Source organism: Sus scrofa, chromosome 15 (genome assembly GCF_054392235.1).
Source record: "Sus scrofa isolate SSC_HxYL_T2T_F1_AM1 chromosome 15, Sscrofa_HxYL_maternal_Yorkshire_Landrace_v2.0, whole genome shotgun sequence".
NCBI classification, from domain to species: Eukaryota; Metazoa; Chordata; class Mammalia; order Artiodactyla; family Suidae; genus Sus; species Sus scrofa.
Genome location: NC_139397.1, coordinates 32,333,786 through 32,355,197, shown reverse-complemented (window position 1 = coordinate 32,355,197; position 21,412 = coordinate 32,333,786). Strand labels below are relative to the sequence as shown.

The following is a 21,412-nucleotide window of genomic DNA, read 5'->3' as shown; positions in this document are numbered from 1 at the left end:
CTAAGAGCAACTTGTGCAGCACATCCTGTGGGGGCTAAGCAGGCTGAGGTGCTTCTTACATGGTTTACAGGTGGTGGGGGCAAAACGCCACAGTTATCTCTGGCTCCAGAAACAGCAGTGGCCCAACACCACTAGCAGTTGGTGAATAGGCACCACTTGCAGCCCCAGTCGCCTCAAGGGCATCACAGAGGAGGGCATTGTGTTCGAATACTAACTGTTGATTCTATCGCACCCTGGGGAACACACCAGCCCTGCTGCTGCCACTGCTAAATGTTCTGGGTAGTACCCATTTGCCAGATCTCTGTTACCTCCCAGGACCCTGCAACTAGGGACAGCCTGTGCAGCACCCCCCATGTGGGCTAAATGAGACAGATTGCCTCATTCAAGGTGTACAGGTGGCAGAGGCAAACCACTCCAGTTATCACTGATGCTAGAGACGGTCATGGCCCACTACCACAAGGGGTCCTTGAACAGGCACTACCTGTGGTTCCAATCGCCTCAGAGGAGGGCATTGCAATCAAACACAAGCTGTTGTTGCTCTCACACCAAAGAAAGAGACAGCAAATATTCAAACTCCCACACCAAAAATAAATAGTAACCCCCCCTCCCCAAAAAATACAAAGGGGTATCCTTGCATAGGAATAGCCTTATAAGACTATTACAAGACAGTTTGGCTTCCCCAAATTCATAGAAAAAGAAAAACACTAGCAAGATGAAGAAGCTCAGAAACCATTCCCAGTTAAAGCAACAGGAGAATTCACCTAAAGCAGTCAACAATGAAATAGACCTCTGCAGTCTGACAGACATTGAGTTCAAAAGGGAGATAGTGAAAATACTGAAGGAATTAAGAGAGGATATGAACAGTAATGCAGATTCTCTCAGAAAGGAACTAGAAAATATAAGGAGGAACCAAGAAAACTAGAAAATTCATTTGCAGAGATACAAACTGAGCTAAGGGCAGTAAAAACTAGAATGAATAATTCAGAGGAGCAAATCAGTGACTTGGAAGATAGAATAATGGAAATCACCCAAACAGGACAGCAGACAGAAAACCAAATGAAAAAACATGAAAGCAATATAAGAGCTCTATGGGATAATATAAAGCAGGCCAAGCTACACATAATAGGAATTCCAGAAGGAGAAGAAAAAGAAAAGAGGACTGAAAATATATTTGAAGAAATTATGGCTGAAAACTTTCCAAATCTAAAGGATACTGATATTAAGAATACAGGAAGCACAGAGGGCCCCAAACAAGTTGAACCCAAACAGACCCACATCAGGACATATTATAATAAAAATGGCAAAAGTTAAAGAGAGGATTCTAAAGGCAGCAAGAGAAAAGCAAAGTGTTAATTATAAGGGAACCTCCATAAGGCTATCAGCTGATTTCTCTACAGAAACACTACAAGTCAGAAGGGAGTGGCAAGATATATGTAAAGTGCTGAAAGGAAAAAATTTGCAACCCAGAATACTCCATCCAGCAAGAATATCATTTAAAATAGAAGGGGAAATAAAGAATTTTTCCAACAGGAATTCCCATCGTGGCACAGTGGAAACGAATCCAACTAGGAACCATGAGTAGCAGGTTTGATCCCTGGCCTCGCTCAGTGGGTTGAGGATCTGGTATTGCTGTAAGCTGTGGTGTAGGTCACAGACACGGCTCGGATCTGGCATTGCTGTGGCTGTGGTATAGGGTGGCAGGGGCAGCTCCAATTCAACCCCTAGCCTGTGAACCTCTATATTCTGTGGGTATGGCCCAAATAAGACAAAAAGACAAAAAAAAAAAAAAAAAGAAATTCTCCAACAAACAAAAGCTAAAAGAGTACAGCAATACTAAAACCACTCTAAAAGAAATACTGAAAGGGTTTCTCTAAATTAAAAAAAAGGGAGAACCAGGGTGGAGGAAACCACAATTGGAAAGCAGTCACTTAAATAAGCCAGCATAGAGATCTAAACATGAAGATGTTTAAAAAAAAAAAAAAAAGACATCAAAATCATACAATGAGGGGAAGGGAAGTAAGAAAATATAGATTCTTTTTTTATTTTAATGATGTCTTTGAGCCTATATGACTATCAGGCTAAAATAAGGAGATATAGGAAGGGGTCAACATACTTAAAAACAGGACAACCACAAATCAAAACCAAATATTACATTCACAAAAACTGAAAAGAAAAGTACTCAAGCATAAAATAAATGGAAACCATTCAACCAAAGAAAGAAAAGAAGAAAAGAGAAACAAAGAATCAACTGGAAAACAAGGTTTAAAATGAAAATAAATACATATCTACCAATAATCACATTAAATGTCAATGGAATGAATGCTCCAATCAGAAGACACAGCATGGCAGACTGGATAAAAAAACAAAATCCTTCAATCTGCTGTCTACAAGAAACTCACCTCAGGGCAAAGGACACATATATATTGAAAGTGAGGGGATGGGAAAAGATATTTCATGCCAATGGACAAGACAGGAAAGAAGGAGTTGCAATCCTCATATCAGACAAAATAGTCTTTAAAATGAAGGCCATAAAGAAAGACAAAGAAGGACACTATTTAATAGTTAAAGGATCCATTCAAGAAGAGGATATTACAATCGTCAATATATATGCCCCTAATATAGGAGCACCCAGATACCTACAACAAATACTAACAGACATAAAAGAAGAAATTAATGGGAATACAATCATAGTAGGAGACTTTAACACCCCACTCACATCAATGGACAGATCTTCTAGACAGAAAATCAATAAGGCAACAGAGATCCTAAATGACAATTGAAAAGTTAGACTTCATTGACATTTTCAGGACATCACATCCAAAAAAATCTGAATACACATCTGAATAAAAATCTGATCCAAAAAAATCAGAATACACATTCTTCTCAAGTGCACATGGAACATTCTTAAGGATGTGATCCACATACTGGATCACAAAGCTAACCTCAACAAATTTAAGAGTATAGAAATTATTTCAAGTATCTTCTCTGACCACTATGGCATGAAAGTGGAAATCAACCACAGGAAAAGAAATGAGAATAAACTTACTATACGGAGACCAAAAAACATGCTACTAAAAAACCAATGGGTCAATGAGGAAATCAAGAAGGAAGTTAAAAAATACCTCAGACAAATGATAGTGAAGACACAAACACTCAAAATCTATGGGATGCTGCAAAAGCAGTTCTCAGAGGGACATTCATAGCAATACATGCCTCACTCGAAAAAGAAGCAAAATCTCAAATTGACAACTTAATCCACCACCTAAATGAATTAGAGAAAGAAGGACAAATAAAACCTAAAGTCAGCAGAAAGAAGGAAATCATAAAGATCATAGAGGAAATCAATAAAATAGAGATTCAAAAAACAATAAACAAAATCAATCAAACCAAGAACTGGTTCTTTTTTTTTTTTTTTTTTTTTTTTTTTTTTGTCTTTTGTCTTTTGTTGTTGTTGTTGCTATTTCCTGGGCCGCTCCCGTGGCATATGGAGGTTCCTACGCCAGAGCCACAGCAACGTGGGATCCAAGCCGCGTCTGCAACCTATACCACAGCTCACGGCAACGCCGGATCGTTAACCCACTGAGCAAGGGCAGGGACCGAACCCACAACCTCATGGTTCCTAGTCGGATTCGTTAACCACTGCGCCACGACGGGAACTCCAAGAACTGGTTCTTTAAAAAGGTAAACAAAATTGACAAACCTCTGGCTAGGTTTCTCTCCTCCAAGAATAGGAGAGAAAAAAACCTAAATAAACAAAATAAGAAAGGAAAAAGGAGAAGTCGCAACAGATACTACAGAAATACAAAAAAAAAAAAAAAGAGAGAGAGAGACAATACTATAAAAAATTGTATGCCAAGAAATTTGACAACCTAGAAGAAATGGACAACTTTCTAGAGACTTAAAACCTGCCAAAACTGAATCAAGAAGAAATAGATCAACTGAACAGAATGATCACTAGAAATGTAATTGAATATGTCATAAAAACACTCCCTACTAATAAAAGTCCAGGACCAGATGGTTGCACAGTCAAATTCTACTAAACATACAAAAAGGAATATTCATCCATCCTCCTTAAACTTTTTCAAAAGGCTGAAGAAGAAGGAACACTCCCAAAGATGCCACTGTTGCCCTAATTCCAAAACCAAAGATACCACCAAAGAGAAAACTATAGGCCAATATCTTTGCTGAATATAGACACAAAAATTCTCAACAAAATTCTAGCCAGCAAAATCTAGCAACATATAAAAAAGGTCATATACCATGACCAGGTGGGATTCATCCCAGGTGCACAAGAATGGTTCAACGTATGCAAATCAATCAACGCCATACACCACATTAACAAAAGAAAATTCAAAAACCACATGATCATCTCAACAGATGCAGAAAAAACATTTCACAAAGTCCAACATCCATTCATGATAAAAACTCTTACCAAAGTAGGTATAGAGGGACCATTCCTTAACATAATGAAAGCCATTTATGACAAACCCACAGCAAATATAATACTCAACAGAGAAAAAGTGAAAGCCTTCCCACTAAAATCTGGAACAAGACAAGGATATCCACTCTCACCACTGTTATTCAACATAGTTTTGGAAGTCCTAGCCATAGCAATCAGACAAACAAAAGAAGTAAAAGGCATCCAATAGAAAGAGAAGAGGTAAAACTGTCACTGTATGCAGATGACATGATACTGTATGTAGAAAACCCTAAGGACTCAACCTAAAAACTGCTTGAACTAGTCAACAAATTCAGCAAAGTAGCAGGATATAAGATTAACATTCAGAAATCAGCTACCTTTCTGTATACTAACAATGAAATATTAGAAAAGGAATACATAAATACAATACTTTTTAAAATTGCACCCAAAAAATCAAATACCTGGGAATATATCTGTCCAAGGAGGTGAAAGATTCACATGCTGAGAACTATAAAACATTAATCAAGGAAATTAAAGAGCATGAAAAGACATGGAAAGATACTACATGCTCCTGGGTTAGAAAATTTAATATTGTAAAAATAGCCATATTACCCAAAGCAATCTACAGATTCAATGCAACCCCTATAAAATGACCCATGACATTTTTTACAGAACTAGAACAAACAATCCGAAAATTTATATGGAACCACAAAAGACCCAGAATTGCCAAAGCAATCCTGAGGAACAAAAACCAAGCAGGAGGCATAATTGTCCCAGACTTCAGGCAATATTACAAAGCCATAGTCATCAAGACAGTGTGGTACTGGTACCAAAACAGACAGACAGACCAATGGAACAGAATAGAGAACCTAGAAATAAACCCAGACACCTATGGTCAATCAATCTTTGACAAAGGAGGCAAGAACATCAAGTGGGAAAAAGACAGTCTTTTCAGCAAGTATTGCTGGGAAACCTGGACAGCTGCATGCAAATCAATGAAACTAGAACACACCCTCACATCATGCATCAAAATAAACTCAAGACAAGACACCATCAAACTTCTGGAAGAGACATAGGCAAAACATTTTCTGACATCAGCCTTACAAATGTTTTCTCAGGTCAGCCTCCCAAAGCAACAGAAATAAAAGCAAAAATAAACCAATGGGACCTAATCAAACTGACAAGCTTTTGCACAGCAAAGAAAACCAAAAAGGAACCAAAAAGACAGCTTATAGAATGGGAGAAAATAATTTCAAATGATGCAACTGACAAGGGCTTAATCCCTAAAATGTACAACCAACTTATACAACTCAACGGCAAAAAAGCCAACAACCCAGTTGAAAAATGGGCAAAAGACCTAAATAGACATTTCTTCAAGGAAGATATACAGATGGCCAACAAGCACATGAAAAAATGCTCAACATCCCTGATTATTACAGAAATGCAAATTAAAACAACCACAAGACACCACCTCACACCTATCAAAATGGCCATCATTAATAAGTCCACAAACAACAAATGCTGAAGGGGGTGTGGAGAAAAGGGAACACTCTTGCACTGTTGGTGGGAATGTAAGCTGGTACAACCACTATGGAAAACAGTATGAAGGTACCTTAGAAAACTGTACATGGAACTACCATATGACCCAGCAATCCCACTCTTGGGCATACGTACAGACAAAATTTTCCTTGAAAAAGACGCATGCATCCACATGTTCATTGCAGCACTCTTCACAACAGTCTAGATATGGAAACAACCCAAATGTCCATCAAAAGATGATTGGATTAGGAAGATGTGGTATATATACACAATGGAATACTACTCGGCCATAAAAAAGAACAAAATAATGCCATTTGCAGCAACATGGATGGAACTAGAGATTCTCATACTGAGTGAAGTAAGTCAGAAAGATAAAGGCAAATACCACGTGATATCACAAATCTGGAATCTAATATACGGCACAAATGAAACTTTCCACAGAAAAGAAAATTATGAATTTGGAGAATAGACTTGTGGTTGCCAAGGGGGAAGAGGAGGGAGTGGGATGGCTTGGGAGCTTGGGGTTAATAGATGCAGACTATTGCCTTCAGAATGGATTAGCAATGAGATCCTGCTGTGTAGCACTTGAAACTATGTCTAGTCACTTATGAAGGAGCATGATAATGAGAGAAAAAAGAATGTATTCATGTATGTGTAACTGGGTCACTATGCTGTACAGTAGAAAAAAAATAAAAGGTAAAAATAAAATAAAATAAAAAAACATTCTGCATATAAGTGAGAACACACACACACACACACACACACACACACACACACACACACACACACAAAACATAGACCATTCATTGACCCAGAGACCAAAAAAAGAATAACGTATATCCTGCATGCCCCGAAGAAGGCAGAGAAGTTTCTGATGTATTTTCAGAGAACTTCCATGCGAAATGGAAGTGTTACATTTAAAGGGGCTGGACTCAGTTCTCTCGAATACTTGCTTATAGACAACAGTTTATTCTGAGACCAGGCTGATTAAATGAGCATATCTGCATACTTTAAAGCCCTCTTATACTCACCTTTGGTAGCACTTATCACAACTGAAATTAACTATTTATAGTTTTTATGTGCTTCTTCTGTATTAGACGCCAAGCTCCATGGAGGTGGTCCCTGGAAGTGGTCCATGGAGACATCTATCTCATTACCCACTGTATCTCCAAGTCATGGAACAATACTAGGCATCGAATTTAATAAATACAGGTTGTTTAAGGATGGAAATGGAGAAGGAGGCTAAGAGGAGAGAGGAAAGAACCTGGGGTTTAGAAGAGGAAAATGAGAATGGGGATCCCAGCTCCCCAATTCCCAGCAGCTGCATGCTCAGATCCACCTGACTTTTCAGGGTTTTCATATGTACATAAAATTAGAGTAAGAACTCTTTCTGTATCTAATATTTGTGCATATCAAATGAGATAACACTTATAAAAGTAAATGAAGTAGTAAATTAAGCAGCTGTCAAATAAGCGATGTTATTATTATAATAAAAGCATCATTAAGAGGGGGCCTGGTCCCTGATTTTTTCATGTAGCACACTTCAGCTTTTGCAGGGCATGGAAAGATATGATTATTACAGTTTTTATTAAAGAATAATTCAGCTCAAGTGGCTATAAAACGTGGAATCTAGTAATGCGCATCAAGCTGTTAAAGAATTCAGACAGCCATGTACAAAACATGACAAGATAAAGTGTGCCTTATTCTTCCTGGCTCCCAAGGCAGGAGAGTGAAGCGAGAAGCCAAGAGACGTGATCATTTCAGGCAGCCCCCAGAGCCTGGTGCCCAGGCAGCGCACCTTAATTCCAACACGTCCAAAACATTGCTGTAGAGAGAGGAAGTGGGGGAATGGGACTCACCCCAGGAAACAGTGGGTTGACCAAAACAGAGGATGGCTCCAATAATGGAGTCAAGTCTCTTTTGAAGGACTCTGAAACTAAGAGTGTCTCTTGACATTATCTATGGCCATAGTTCACATCTAGATGGGAGCAAATCCTCAATTTTCTGTAAACTTGTAAGTATGAATTCTATATCTATATTAATCAGTGAAACAGTCATAGAAACAATTTGTGTGTATGTATATGTATCTATCTATAGATATACATACACATACATGTAGATGCATATACATTCATATACATACACACACAACTAGGATATCTATAGGATGTGTATATATATGTGTGTGTGTGTCTGTGCATATAATAGAATGTGTTTGTGTATATAAATATGTATACACACATCCCTATGTATCTATGTATCTATGTATCTATTCATCTATCTATCTATGAGAGAGATATAGGGAGAGAGCTTGATTTATAGAACTGGCTCATGCAATTACAAAAAATAGAAACTCCAAAATCTGCAGCTAGCAGGCTGGGGACCAGGAAAGAGCCAAGTTGCAGTTCAGGCTCTATGGGCATGTCCTAGGCCACTGCACCTTTTCTAATGCTAACAGCTCTTGCTGGGATGTTCTTTCTCCTTTCACTGATAAACTCTGCTTATTCTTCAAGAAACTCAAATGTAATTTTTTTCAGGGGGCGGAAGTTCTCAGGCCAGGGATAGAATGGCACCACAGCAGTAACCCAAGCCACAGCAGTGACAACACAGGATCCTTAATCCACTAAGCCACCAAGGAACTCCCTCCAATGAGATTTTTTAAAATAAAGTTTTCTCTCCTCCTGTACAGCACAGGGAACTATATACAGTCACTTGGGATAGAACATGATGGAAGAAAGTATGAGAAAAAGAATGTATGACTGGGTCAATTTGCTGTACAGCAGATATGGACACAACATTGTAAATCAACTATACTTTATTTATTTATTTATTTATTTATTTATTTATTTATTTATTTATTTATTTGGCTTTTTAGGGCCATACCTGTGGCATATGGAAGTTCCCAGGCTAGGGGTAAAATCGGAGCTGTAGCCGCTGGTCCACACCACAGCTACAGCAACACGGGATCCAAGCCTCGTCTGCAACCTACACTACAGCTCACAGCAACGCTGGATCCTTAACCCACTGAGCAAGGTCAGGGATCGAACCCACAACCTAATGGTTATGGTTCCTAGTCAGATTCGTTACCGCTGTGCCATAATGGGAACTCCAGTAAATCAACCATACTTTAGTTAAAATTAAATTAAATTAAATTAAAATTTTTTCCCTAAGATCTCATTGACTCCCCAGCTTTCCTCACCCTAACAAGAGTGAATTACCCCTACTCTGGGCTTCCAGGCACTGTCCATAATCCCATGTGGAATAATCTAAACATGGTCTGGCTTAATTTATAATTTGCTATGTGTATCTCTCTTGCCTTCCCTTCCTCCCCAAATCGTAAGCTCTTTGAGGATAGAAACTAGAATTTCCTTTCTTTTATATTTCCAGTAGATAACACAATGTCTAGTATAGAATAGATACATTTTTTACCAATTATTTTTGCATTTATTTGTTATACAATAGAAACATTTATTTTTCATATAATAGGAACACTTTTTAAGCACTAACATGGAGCTAGGCACTATACTAATTATATACACAATATTTCTAATCCTTACAGAAGCTTAAGAGTTAGATATCATCCCCATTCTATGGATGAAAAGACAGGCTCAAAGAGGTTAACTCGTTTGCCTAAGACTACATCATAGCCTACATTTCAGACCAAATCTGATTCTACCACAAGCTTCAACCAAATGCCTTGTTCATGACAAGTGCATGTTTCCAAATCAAAAGAGAGGACACTGCCAAGAAGAAGGGCAGTTACTATTTGTTACTTTACTGTCCAATCTTGGGAATGAAAATCCATCCTTCTCTTTCCCTTGTTAAACACAAACAGGGGAGATAATTTTGCCTTAAAAATTACACTAAACGCAAAAATACTGCATTTTCTCATTTTCTATTATGGAATCGGAAATGTTTTACGATTAATGAAATTGAGGGCTGAGAAGCTACTAAAGCTAGCCATAAAAGGAAACATTCTGGATTGTAAAGCATATTTTATTCATCTTGACAGTTGCAGCTTACTTTAAAGTATTTATGATATTACTTCATAGTAAATATGTCTCATTCATGAAAGCTAGGTAATATGAGAGCCAACTTTGGAAATTTGCTCAAGTTTCTCGGCCATTAAAGCTACATATAAATGGATTTTCTTCTAAGAATTATGGGTTTTAGGTAGTAATGACATGAAAATTATCCATATTCCACTCTCTGTAAAGGCACCATCTCCACCACTACCATTATTACTATTACCTAGACAACGACACTCGATTTTGTGGAAGTAAATCACCTAACATATCCTCTATTATATATCATTTAAACTGAATATGACAAATGCCACAGTAGGGAGTCGTTCTATCAAAAAAAACTTTACCATCTGAGCTTACTTTTAAAGAAAAAGCATCCTGTGCTATAGATTTTGTAACCTAAAGAATGACACATTCTCATGTCAACAGTTTTTTTACTTTGAAAAGAAATAGTTGGTTCTCATAGAAAATCCTTTTTGGTATTGGACATCTTCTTTATGTTGGGGGCTAGAGTAAAAGCAAGGGGAGTTTAAGTGATTTAAATCTTAATAAAGACCACAGCTATAATTCCACCACCAGCTGTGAGGGGCCTGGATCTCTGGGTCTAATGCACTGGGACTATTACAAAAGAGAGCAGAGAACATAACCTTTGGCTTCCCTGAAAATCCCTCCCATGAAAAATCTGGCTGTGATTGAGGGAGTGAAGGCAAGAAGTCATCACAGGGGTTTCTGACCTCACTCATACTTATGAGCCATTGTTAGTCACACAACTCCCCTGAGACCCTCCGTTTTACCCATAATTCACATCTAGATACCAAGAGGAGAGCCCCAGAGTAAGGGAGAACTCTATCTTGAAAATACATCAAAAATTAAAAGAGAAATCTTTGAGATTGCTGGGGAATAGGAAAAGAATACAAACAAGGACGCTTTTCACATTGTCTTTGAGAGCCTTTCTGCTCTAAAGTCTGCCTTGGAATTTCCAATCAAGTCTCCCCACCAACACCATAGGAAGGGGAGTTCCTGCTGTGGCTCAGCAGGTTAAGAACCCAGTTAGAGTCTCCATGAGGATGCAGGTTCAATCCCTGGTCTCGCTCAGTGGTTAAGGATCTGGCCTTGTCGCAAGCTGTGGCATATGTTGCAGATGTGGCTCGGATCCAACGTTGCTGTGGCATAGGTCACAATTCAACCCCTAGCCCAGGAACTTCCATATGTCACAGGTGCAGCCATAAAAAAAGAAGGAAAAAAAAAATCTTAGGAAGGCATCAAGTGTTTGCTGGTGTTTAATTATCGATTTGAAATATGGGCAAATTACGTATATCTGGGTCCCACTCAGGGATAGAGCTGTGATGACCTTTCTGCTTTCATGGGAAGGTCCTGGAGGCTGTTAGAGAGTAAGGACTAAACTCTGTCCCCATGTGGAGGCCTAGTATGATAGAACACGGAGGGAAGAGGCAGAGGCAGAGGGTTTGTGTGTGCATTAGAACTGAGACATCCCACCCCAATCAAAAAGTACACCCATAACGTCCTCAGCAGATACTTTTGCAAACTAAAGAAAAGAAACTCACTGTAGCATGTGGCCTACCAGAAGAACCATTTGGGCCAAGCTTCATGTTCTTAAGGGGCTTTCAAATCTAGAGCTTGGACGTCACTCTCAAAAGAGGCTTTTCATGGGGTTAGTTGCAGAGACACATGGACAAGATTAGAAAGTGAAGATGAGCATTATACATCTTTAATTTCTTGTCCACTGCCTGGATGATACCATCCAATTTCAGTGAATAATGAATTGATACATTAAGTTCTCATGATTATCTTTTGCCTTTAAATATTTAAAAAATTGTTTGACTTTCCAGATGCCCAGAGCATCCGGAATTTCCCAGGCCATGGACTGAAACTTTCCTACAGCTATAACCAAAAGCCATAGCAGTGACAATGTGGATCCTTAACCATTAGGCTACCAGGGAATTCTGAAATATTTTTAATTTTTTTTTTTTTGTCTTTTTTTAGGGCTACACCCACAGTATGTGGAAGTTCTCAGGCTATGGGTCAAATCAGAGTTTCAGCTGCCAGCCTACACCACAGCCACAGCAATGCAGAATCCGAGCTGCATCTGTGACCTACACCATAGCTCACAGCAATGCTGGATCCTTATCCCACTGATCGAAGCCAGGGATCAAACCCACGTCCTCATAGATACTAGTCAGGTTCATTACCGCTGAGCCACAACCGGAATACCAATATTTTTAATTTTTTTTTTTTGTCTTTTTGTCTATTTAGGGCCGCACCCATGACATATGGAGGTTCCCAGGCTAGGGGTCTAATCAGAGCTCTAGCTGCTGGCCTACGCCACAGCCACAGCAATGCCAGATCCGAGCCATGTCTGCAACCTACACCATAAATCACAGCAATGCCGGATCCTTGACCAACTGAGCAAGACCAGGGAACAAACCCACAACCTCATGGTTCCTAGACAGATTCATTTCCACTACGGCATGACAGGAACTCCTATTTTTAATTTTTAAGCTTTAAAAATATATTATTTTTAACATCTGAATTTCTGAATGTACTGGAAACTTCAAAAGATGAGAGTTAAAAAAGAAAGAAAGACCCACATTGGAAAAGAGACGGGGAAAGGAAACAACTTGGATGTTGGTTTAGTTTCCATTAGCACAGGTTGTGTTTTCCCTGTCTCAGTGCCGCAAATCTCACTCAACATTCACGGGGTCCCACCGTCTATGAGATGCTACTGACCTTTCCCTCCTCAGAATTCCCATAGCTCTTCAGCACTCCTTTATTCTAGCACTCATTTCAGCTGAGTTCTAGAAACTTTGATTTCTGTGTTCTTCCCCTTTTTGCCTGGCAAAGCCCTCCTCATGTTTTAAGACCCCGCCAGGGTACCACCTCCTCCAATAACTCTTCTATGCCTCCCTTTGACCTCCTCCTCCATTCATTGGCCCCCATTCTGCTCCTTTAGCATCCTGGGCACCCTTCTGTCTCTGCCCCGTCACAGCAGAGAGCTGATCTATTTACGAGCCAGTCTCTCTGGGCTGTGATCTGCTCTGAGTCAGGGATTCTGTCTGAAGCACCTCTGTTTCCTAGCAGTGGGCACAGTGCAGAGCTGGGACACAATAAATGTTCATTTGAATGCCAGGAACTACTTTGACTTAGTTGTTCCAATTTAAGTCTTATCTCTCTTGTCAGTTTCCCTTCTCCCCCCGGGTGAGTAAGATGTATATCTGATCATATGAATATCTCTAACATTTGGTGCCTAACAGGACCTCTTAAATATTTGTTGAATGAGTGAATAAATGTATCCTGATTGGGGGCTTTCACTACAAATTGCAACGTGCAGCAGAAATGAGAACGTAAAAATTCCATCTGTGAAAGCATTTCTCATATTTACAACTGCCTTTCATTTCTAAATTCACTGTCAAGAGGATACCAAAGATTTCCTTTCTTTGGTTTTTGCCAGAAGAGAACATCTGCTGGGGGCTAGAAGGAAAATCTACCTGTGGTTAAGGGTGGGGCGGAACTCCAGAGCTTTCCAGATGTTTCCAAGTATCTAGGGAAGGTTGTCAATGAGATGGAGCCCAGGTAGAATAGAAATCTTTGCCAGTGTTCATCCATTTATTCCCAGTCTGTCAACAAGCATTTATGGAGCATCTTCTCTGGGCCAGGTGAGGCTCCATGCTAGCTGCCATAGAAACAAAGATGGGTAACACACAATCCCCTTCCCCCCAAAACCTCATGGCCTAGTAGGAAATTAACAACCATTAAACTAACAACACCAGTGCTGCGTGGTAGGTGCTGTGCTAACAGTAAACACAGGTTATGAATATGGCAAAAGTTAGAGTTATTTTCTTTGGAAATGTCCCTTTACTCCTTGAATGGGCAGGGCCATGTGTAAGAGTGTGGGCAACAATGGCCATGTGAAACTGATGAGGACCTTAGCTGAGAAGCTGACAGCACCCGATTGATCCTGGGGCACAAATGAGACAGTAGCGAGCTGTCTGCACGAGATCTTGCTCTATTGTCTACTGAGTGTCAACCAGGGCCTTTCAAACATTCACGTGTACATAAATCATCTAGGAATCCTGCTAAAAATGCAGATTCTCTTTCCAAGGGATCAAGGAAAGATCTTGAGCTTCTGCATTTCTTTTTTTTTGTTTGTTTGTTTTTTGTTTTTCAGCTGTACTCACTGCTGATGAAAGTTCCTGGTCCAGGGGTCGCATCCAAGCCATAGCTGTGACCTATGTACACCACAGTTGCAGCAACACTGGATCCTTAACCCACTTCGCCAGGCCATGGATCAAACTGGCACCTCCAAAAAGATAAGCAGGATCATTAACCCAGCTTTGGAACATCGAGATTCTGCATTTCTAACAAGCTCCATGGTGATGCTGATGGTGCTGGCACACAGACCATACTTCAAGTACCAAGAATACAGAAGAACACTGGCTTTCCAAGCCTAACAGAACAGGTTACCAAATCCCAACTCTAGCATTTACCATCTGCCCAAATTACTTTTTCTTCCCTGCCCTCCATGTACAGAATTTCAGGGGGGGAGGGAAGGGTAATAAAACCCACATCTTAAGGTTACTGTGAAGATTCACTAAGAGCATAAGAATGTTTGGAGTAGGTACTCAGTAGTTATTAGCTATTACTAGAAGGATTTCCATTCTTCCCTCTAATGTGTCTGGAGATTATCAGAAAAAAAAAAAATCATCCTACTTACTTTGGGGTCAGTAGTCTCCATTTTCTCCACGTGGGCCATTGTCTGTTAAGGATTTCTTTCTTATTCTCCACACCTCTCAATTTAATGTCAAATGCTCTTCAGAAACTAGATGGCTTGTTTATCTGGGTTATTAATGAAGTTGTTAAGTGAGGCTGGAGGGGGAAGCTGGCGAGGTCCCGTGTTTGGCCTCCCCATAAATCACCACGCTGAGCCAAGACAGCTTCCGCCACTTGCCAGCTCCCATCACCCCACTTATCTCGACGAATTCGAATGAATTTCATGATTAAAATTTTATGAGATGCCACATCAGACATTCCTTAAACCTCAAGGTCTAACGCTTCAACAGCACTTGCTTTTGTTTTCTCACCCTCCAGTTTTATCACATACACACAAAAATAATAACACCCTCACTGCTGATTCCCCATAAAGCAGTTATCTCCTCAGTGTTGAGCAGCTTGCTTTCAGCCTCAGCTCTCCACCTGACAGGTGACCAGCTGGCTCTGCATATAATATATGCCTTGTACCGAGGTAATAAATCTGGTGGCCGGATGCCTGACAGCCTGCATGTGGCTCCTGTCACCTGCAGATTCAAGCTGCCAGACCTGGGCTGGCATGTCCCCTCCTCTCACACACAAACTACTTCCTTCACCATACACAACAATAAGCTCCCAAGCACTAGAACAACTTTGCTATGATTCTCACCAGCTTGGGCTCACAACAGAGGAACAGGCCTATTTTCTTCTGAAAATGGAAAATAGAAGTTCCTGCTGTGGCACAGTGGGTTAAGAATCCAACTGCGGCAGCTTGGGCTGTTGTGGAGGCTTGGGTTCGATCCCCAGCCCAGTGCAGTGGGTTAAAGGATCTGGTGTTGTCAAAGCTGCAATGTAGGTCACAGCTGCAACTCAGATCCAGTCTCTGGCCTCGGAACTTCCATATGCCACAGGTGCAGCCATTAAGAAAGAAAGAAAGATATTCAATTGAAACGCATTTCAGGCTATGCTTTGCCTGGAAATTTTCTCCATCCTCCTATATTCTGTCAATATAGGGATGTCAGTTATTTTAGGATAATCCCACTTTTAGGTGTATTATTTTATTTAGATGTATAGAATTCTAAGGATGTCTAAGGAAGCCTTCTATCATTAAGTGAATAACTAAAAATTAAAACATTTCAACTTAAAAAAAGAAAGAAGAGAAAAAAGAAAGAAAGAAGGGAGGAAAGAGAGAAAAAAAAATGTAAGTAAAGGTTTCCATAACTATAATCTGCAGGTCTTTCCACCATTCAAATACGTTTCATGTCAACATCATCAAATGAGTAGTCCTTGGGACTCTGAATAATTCAATGGCAAGTGAATTAAGAGCCATGACCTCAAACTCTTGAAACACTAAGGGGACCCTACAGAAAAGATCTGAGATCTCAGATTCCACATCCAGAATGTCCTACATTTGGTATCTTCTTGGCTCATTTCTTAAAGGAAGCTCATCCTTATCTCCAGAAAGGGAGAAACTAATAGAGAGGTAGGTCATTGGATTTGTAGGTTTGCTACAGCTTTCTTGCAAAAGAGATCTATGGTAGGTGGGAAAGAGGCAGGGTCTGCAGAACTGAGGCAGAGATGTGATTTAAAAGCTTGCCAAGGAAGGGCTATTAACCAGCAGATTCATCCTTTCCCATCTGGAAAGCCAGGATTCTCCAGGCCAAAAATGCATGCTATCTCTTGCCTAAACTTCCTCTTTACCCTATCCTTAAATCAGGAGATAACAAAATTGGACTTTTTCTAAAATTTGACAATTTCTAACAGAAAGCACTTGACTATGCCTTTTTCATTCTAATATACATTCTTTCTCTCAACACACACACACACACACACACACACACACTCATATTCTGTTGTTTTAGCATCATCTATAGCCTCTCTGTCTTATATGATAACCAACAGCTAAAAGTAGCTCTTTACTTTAAATTTAAAATGCAGTTATTTGATCATATTAGCCCTGTTTCAAAAGCCACATGTGCCTAGTGCTGCTGCGTTTAATAGTACAGATAGAGAATATTTCCATCACTGCAAAATGTTCTATTGGCCAGTGTTGACCTATATGACACATCATAGGATAAACACTCTCAAGAAATATGTACTTATTAATTGGCTAAGTGAATGAATAAATATATTCTATAGTTTTCAAAATATGTTTTTCCTCATTCTTCAACTTCTCTAAAAATTGCCCATTTATTTAGAGATAATGAAGTTAAATTCCCCAGCTCACACCATAGCACCTGTAGACCTTATCTTATTTAGCATACATTCCAGTATTTAAAAAAACTGCTACAAGAAAATACAGAGAAGAATTATATAAACATGAGACTCCAAAGAGCTTTCTAGTCCAGAGAGGAAGAGATGCACAGATTTGTAAGTATAAATTTCAAATTTCTGTGAGGTAAAAACACATAAATTAAAAGGCCAAAAAATACATGGGAACTCTTTAATACATGTGACTGATAAGGGACTGAAATTATTAATATGTAAACATTTAAAAAAATCAATTTAAAAAACACCCCCAATAGAAAAATAAGAATAGCCAATTCATAAAGACCACTTCAAATGGTCATTTTACTCATTAAAAAAGCTGAACATTAATACTAATCAAAGAAATACAAGTAAAGTAACAATAGGTTTTCACCTATCAATTGGGCAAAAATTTACAAATACTCTCATAATTAGCACTGGCAGGGTTGTAAGGAAATAGGCGTATTCCAATATTAATGTTCTTAAAATATAAATTGATATGGCCTTTGGGGAGGGCACCTTGGCAGTTTCAACCAAAGGTTTAAATGTGAATACCTCTTTCTTTATTAGCAATTCCATTTCTAGAAATTTATCCTAGAGAAGTCCTCAGACAAATGCATAGGGAGTTATGTAATCTAGAAGTTTATTATAACATGGTTCATAAAAGAAAAAATAGACGTATCTAAAAGTCTACTAATAAGCTGAACATATGCAATGGAATATTGTAAAACTGGTTAAAAAACCATTTTTGTATCACCAGCATAAAAAGTGATTAAGTCAAAAGTACAAGATGCAGAATAATTTTTACATTATCACCTCCATGTGTATTAAGTACACATGTATACGCGCAGAGATATAACACTTATTGAAGATTTATCTTGTATAGATTCTTTCTAAACTGCTTTATATATTCACTCATGTCATCATCACATAAACCTATGATGCAGGTAATAGTATTATCTCTCTTTTACAGATAAGAATACTAAAGCATGGAGAGATTGCTAGCACTAAATCACTTAGCTAATAAATGTCAGGATAAGAATTTGAGTACAGGGAGTCCAGGTCCAGAGTCTGTCCACTTAGTGCTGCCAAGTTGTGTGCGTGTTGGGGGCAATGGGTAGGTTAGAGGCAAAGATAGAGATATATAGATAGTTTTCAAGAGTTCCTGCCATGCCTCAGTGGAAAAGAATCTGACTAGTATTCATGAGGACACAGGTTCGATCCCTGGCCTCGCTCAGTGGGTTAAGGATCTGGCATTGCTGTGATCTGTGGGGTAGGCCATAGATGTGGCTTGGATCCCATGTTGCTGTGGCTGTGGTGTAAGCCGGCAGCTATAGCTCCGTTTTAACCCCTAACCTGGGAAAATCCATATACTGAGGGTGTGGCACTAAAAAGACAAAAAAAAAAAAAAAAAAAAAAGAGAGAGAGAGATAGTTTTCAGATTCTTAATCTTGGTTACATTGGTGAATGGAGTTGGGCATAAAAGGTTGTTGCTTAATGTGGGATGTGATGAGTTTTTTTTTAAAAAACAGCAAGCAAGAAAGAAAAGTTTCACTTATAATTTGATAATGATTAAATTTTTATAATCTGCATCATCACTTTTACCATAAAAATTTCAAACCTGAAAAAATATTCTTTTTTCCTTCAACACATTTAGAAATACTGCTTTTGATTCTAAAAACAAAAAGAATGTAGATGTGGGCGTTCCCGTCATGGCGCAATCCAACTAAGAACCACGAGGATGTGGGTTTGATCCCTTGCCTTACTCAGTGGATTAGGATCCGGTGTTGCCGTGAACTGTGGTTCAGGTCATAGATGCGGCTTGAATCCTCCATTGCTGTGGTTGTGGTGTAGGCTGACAGCTGCAGCTCCAATTCAACTGCTAGCCTGGGAACCTCTATATGCCACAGGTGCAGCCCTAAAAAGCCTTAAAAAAAAAAGAATGTAAATATTATTCACAGGCATCTTGGAAACTTCGCATATACCCAGTAATCTGGAGGGCAAACACTGGTCTCCTGGCAAAGGTGGAAGCTGAGTAGAATCCTCTGGTTTCAGGAGATGAGGAGCACCCAAGATCACTCTAGCCAAGAGTCAAGTTCTAGCAATAGTTGTCTGTACTACAGGCCCAGTTTGCCACATATACATCTATGTCCTTGGGTCTTGACTTGACCACACCATGCTTTAGTTTCCTCTCCTGCATAAAAGGAATCATGATCCGTCCTCCCCCACTGGCTTGTGGTGAGTATCCAGTAACATCAGAGTTAAGTGCTCTGTGCAATGCCTGGTGCTTTATTCATCTCTCTCAACATTAGCTACCATAGTCATCATTGCCAGGCTGAACTCTTATTGCCCCTTCTCCTGGCCATTTGGAATTAAGATTGCAAACTGATTAAGTCATCTGAAGCAGTCAAGATACCAGGACAATGACGTTGGTGTGCTGAATAGAGAGTGTAAGTATACATGAGAGACTATCCTCAAGTAACTACTGATTAAAAACTGTTAAGTAGTTGTCAACTGGAAAACAAATGCACCATATGAGTTGTGAGTTAAGCTGGGGCAAAATGATGACTATAGCCTGGGAGAAAGCATTTCATATGGCTCTGAAAAACTGCTTTGAAGAGGTAGGAGAATAATATCAGTATATATGTGGTTTTGGTGAAGGGGAGGTACATGCAATCAAGCACAGATTTTGCAGAAGGTCACTGCTAGTCTTGTGAAGGTTACTGCTAATCATGAGGAGCAGATGTATCCGCTAATGATTTCATTGCTTCTTTAGATATGAGAAGATGCAAGAATTCAGCGCATAAAATCTTTTAAAAATATCTAACTATCTGAAGGCCTGTTCTGCCAGGGATTCCCAGGCTGCCTCAATCCAGATCTCTACCTTAAACTCTTTCCAAGGGGTATTGAAGGTCAGGGGCTGCAGTGGCTTGTGCCTTAATCCTTGTAGAGACAGATGGCAAGTACCAATTTTTAGTAGTCAAAGGCTTGACCTGCAATGGTGACCTTGACAATGGTCCACCCCCTGAAGTGCTCCAAGCATTGGAGTTTTAGAAATCCAACCTCTGCCCATCAGCTCTCAGAATAAGGGGTCCCTTTTGTTCAAAATGGTGGTGTCTGCCATTGCTCCTTGTTTGCTCAGTAAGGATGAAAAAAGCCCAATAACATTATAAACCCTTCTTAACTCCTGCCTTTTACTTTTGAGGGAAGACTATGTATTCAGGAAGTGCTCATGGCAAAGCCTATTTAAGAAATAAAAAGAACAATAACAAAACATCTCAGAAATTCCTTTTGAAAACAAGAGCCCAGAACTTGCCTGAGACTTAATTGCCGTATGATCGAAATGTATAGTTGTGAGAATGATTTTGTCAACAAGCCACACACTCTGCCCTAAAGTCCACTGTGCTCCTCACTGTTCTATGTATTTGCATAGGCACACACACACACACACACACACACACGTGCACACACATACAGAGCTTGTCTCCTACATTTTCAGACTGTTTTAAAGTACAAGGCACAACCAGGTTAATAAAACATGCTTGAGGCTATGTTCTGTTTGTTCATTACACTATAAAGCATTTTAAACCTACAATTAATTTTAGATAAATTAAAGATTTGACACAGCCATGGTACTCGTGCAAGAGCATTTGTGTTAATATCTTATATTTTTCATACTCAATCACCCTGCTGAAAAGTTTAACAGCCTTCCATATTTATAACTGCTTTCTAGATTCTTCTTTCTTTTTTTTTTTCCTACCTTAGTTGTCAAAAGCATTAACGAAGCTGGCTTTGGGGAAGAATTCCAATTCAGAGTTATTTTTCCATGAGGTACTTAAGACTCCACACGGCAGCTTGTGATTATGTTGGCAGTGGCTTTGCATAACTGTTGGTTTCCTGTAGTATAAATAAGTGAACAGCTAAGAATGCTAATGTTTTGCTTTGACTAAGAAAAAGCTCTCAATAAATGACAAGGAATTACCCTCATTGGACTACTTAAGTTTTTCTTTCTCCTTCCTTTAAAGGGGTAAGTTAAACCAAAGCAATAGAGATAAGTGATCACATAATACTTGCTACCGCTTTAAGATCATTCTTCAAGTTGCAAAAAAAAATCAAATTGTTTCATTCCCAAAGTCCTTTCTAGTTGAGAAATTGAAGTGGGAGAAAGGCCATGAGGATCACTGGAAAACGCCAATGCAAGCAGTGTCCAATTGCAGCTAAATACAGGGCAAAGAAAGTCAGAGCCTTTGCCCTCTTGAGATTTGGACCAAAAACAGGAAAAAGATGCTTTGGCTAGGAGAAAGGACAGACAGAGTTTAGGGAGGAAAGGTTGCAGAGGAGAAAGCTTGGCAAAAAAGGTGTATGCAGATGGAATTCTCAGGAGCAGCTCCTGAGAGAGGCTTTGCATCATGTCAGC

General features: G+C 39.4%; 1 protein-coding gene across 2 annotated transcripts in view; it reads right to left on the bottom strand.

Moving 5' to 3' along the window:
- Positions 1–20,901, bottom strand: part of NCKAP5 (NCK associated protein 5) — a 1,198,715-nt gene extending 1,177,814 nt beyond the window's left edge. The window contains exons 1-3 of one of the 2 annotated variants that reach the window (XM_085001422.1): positions 20,756–20,901; positions 14,181–14,302; positions 13,491–13,675 (exon numbers count right to left, since the gene is read on the bottom strand). The gene's annotated coding sequence lies outside the window, so the exon portion shown is untranslated. The remainder of the gene's footprint in view (positions 1–13,490; positions 13,676–14,180; positions 14,303–20,755) is intronic. The other variant, XM_085001423.1, reaches the window with a different exon arrangement.
- Positions 20,902–21,412: the final 511 nt, after the last annotated feature.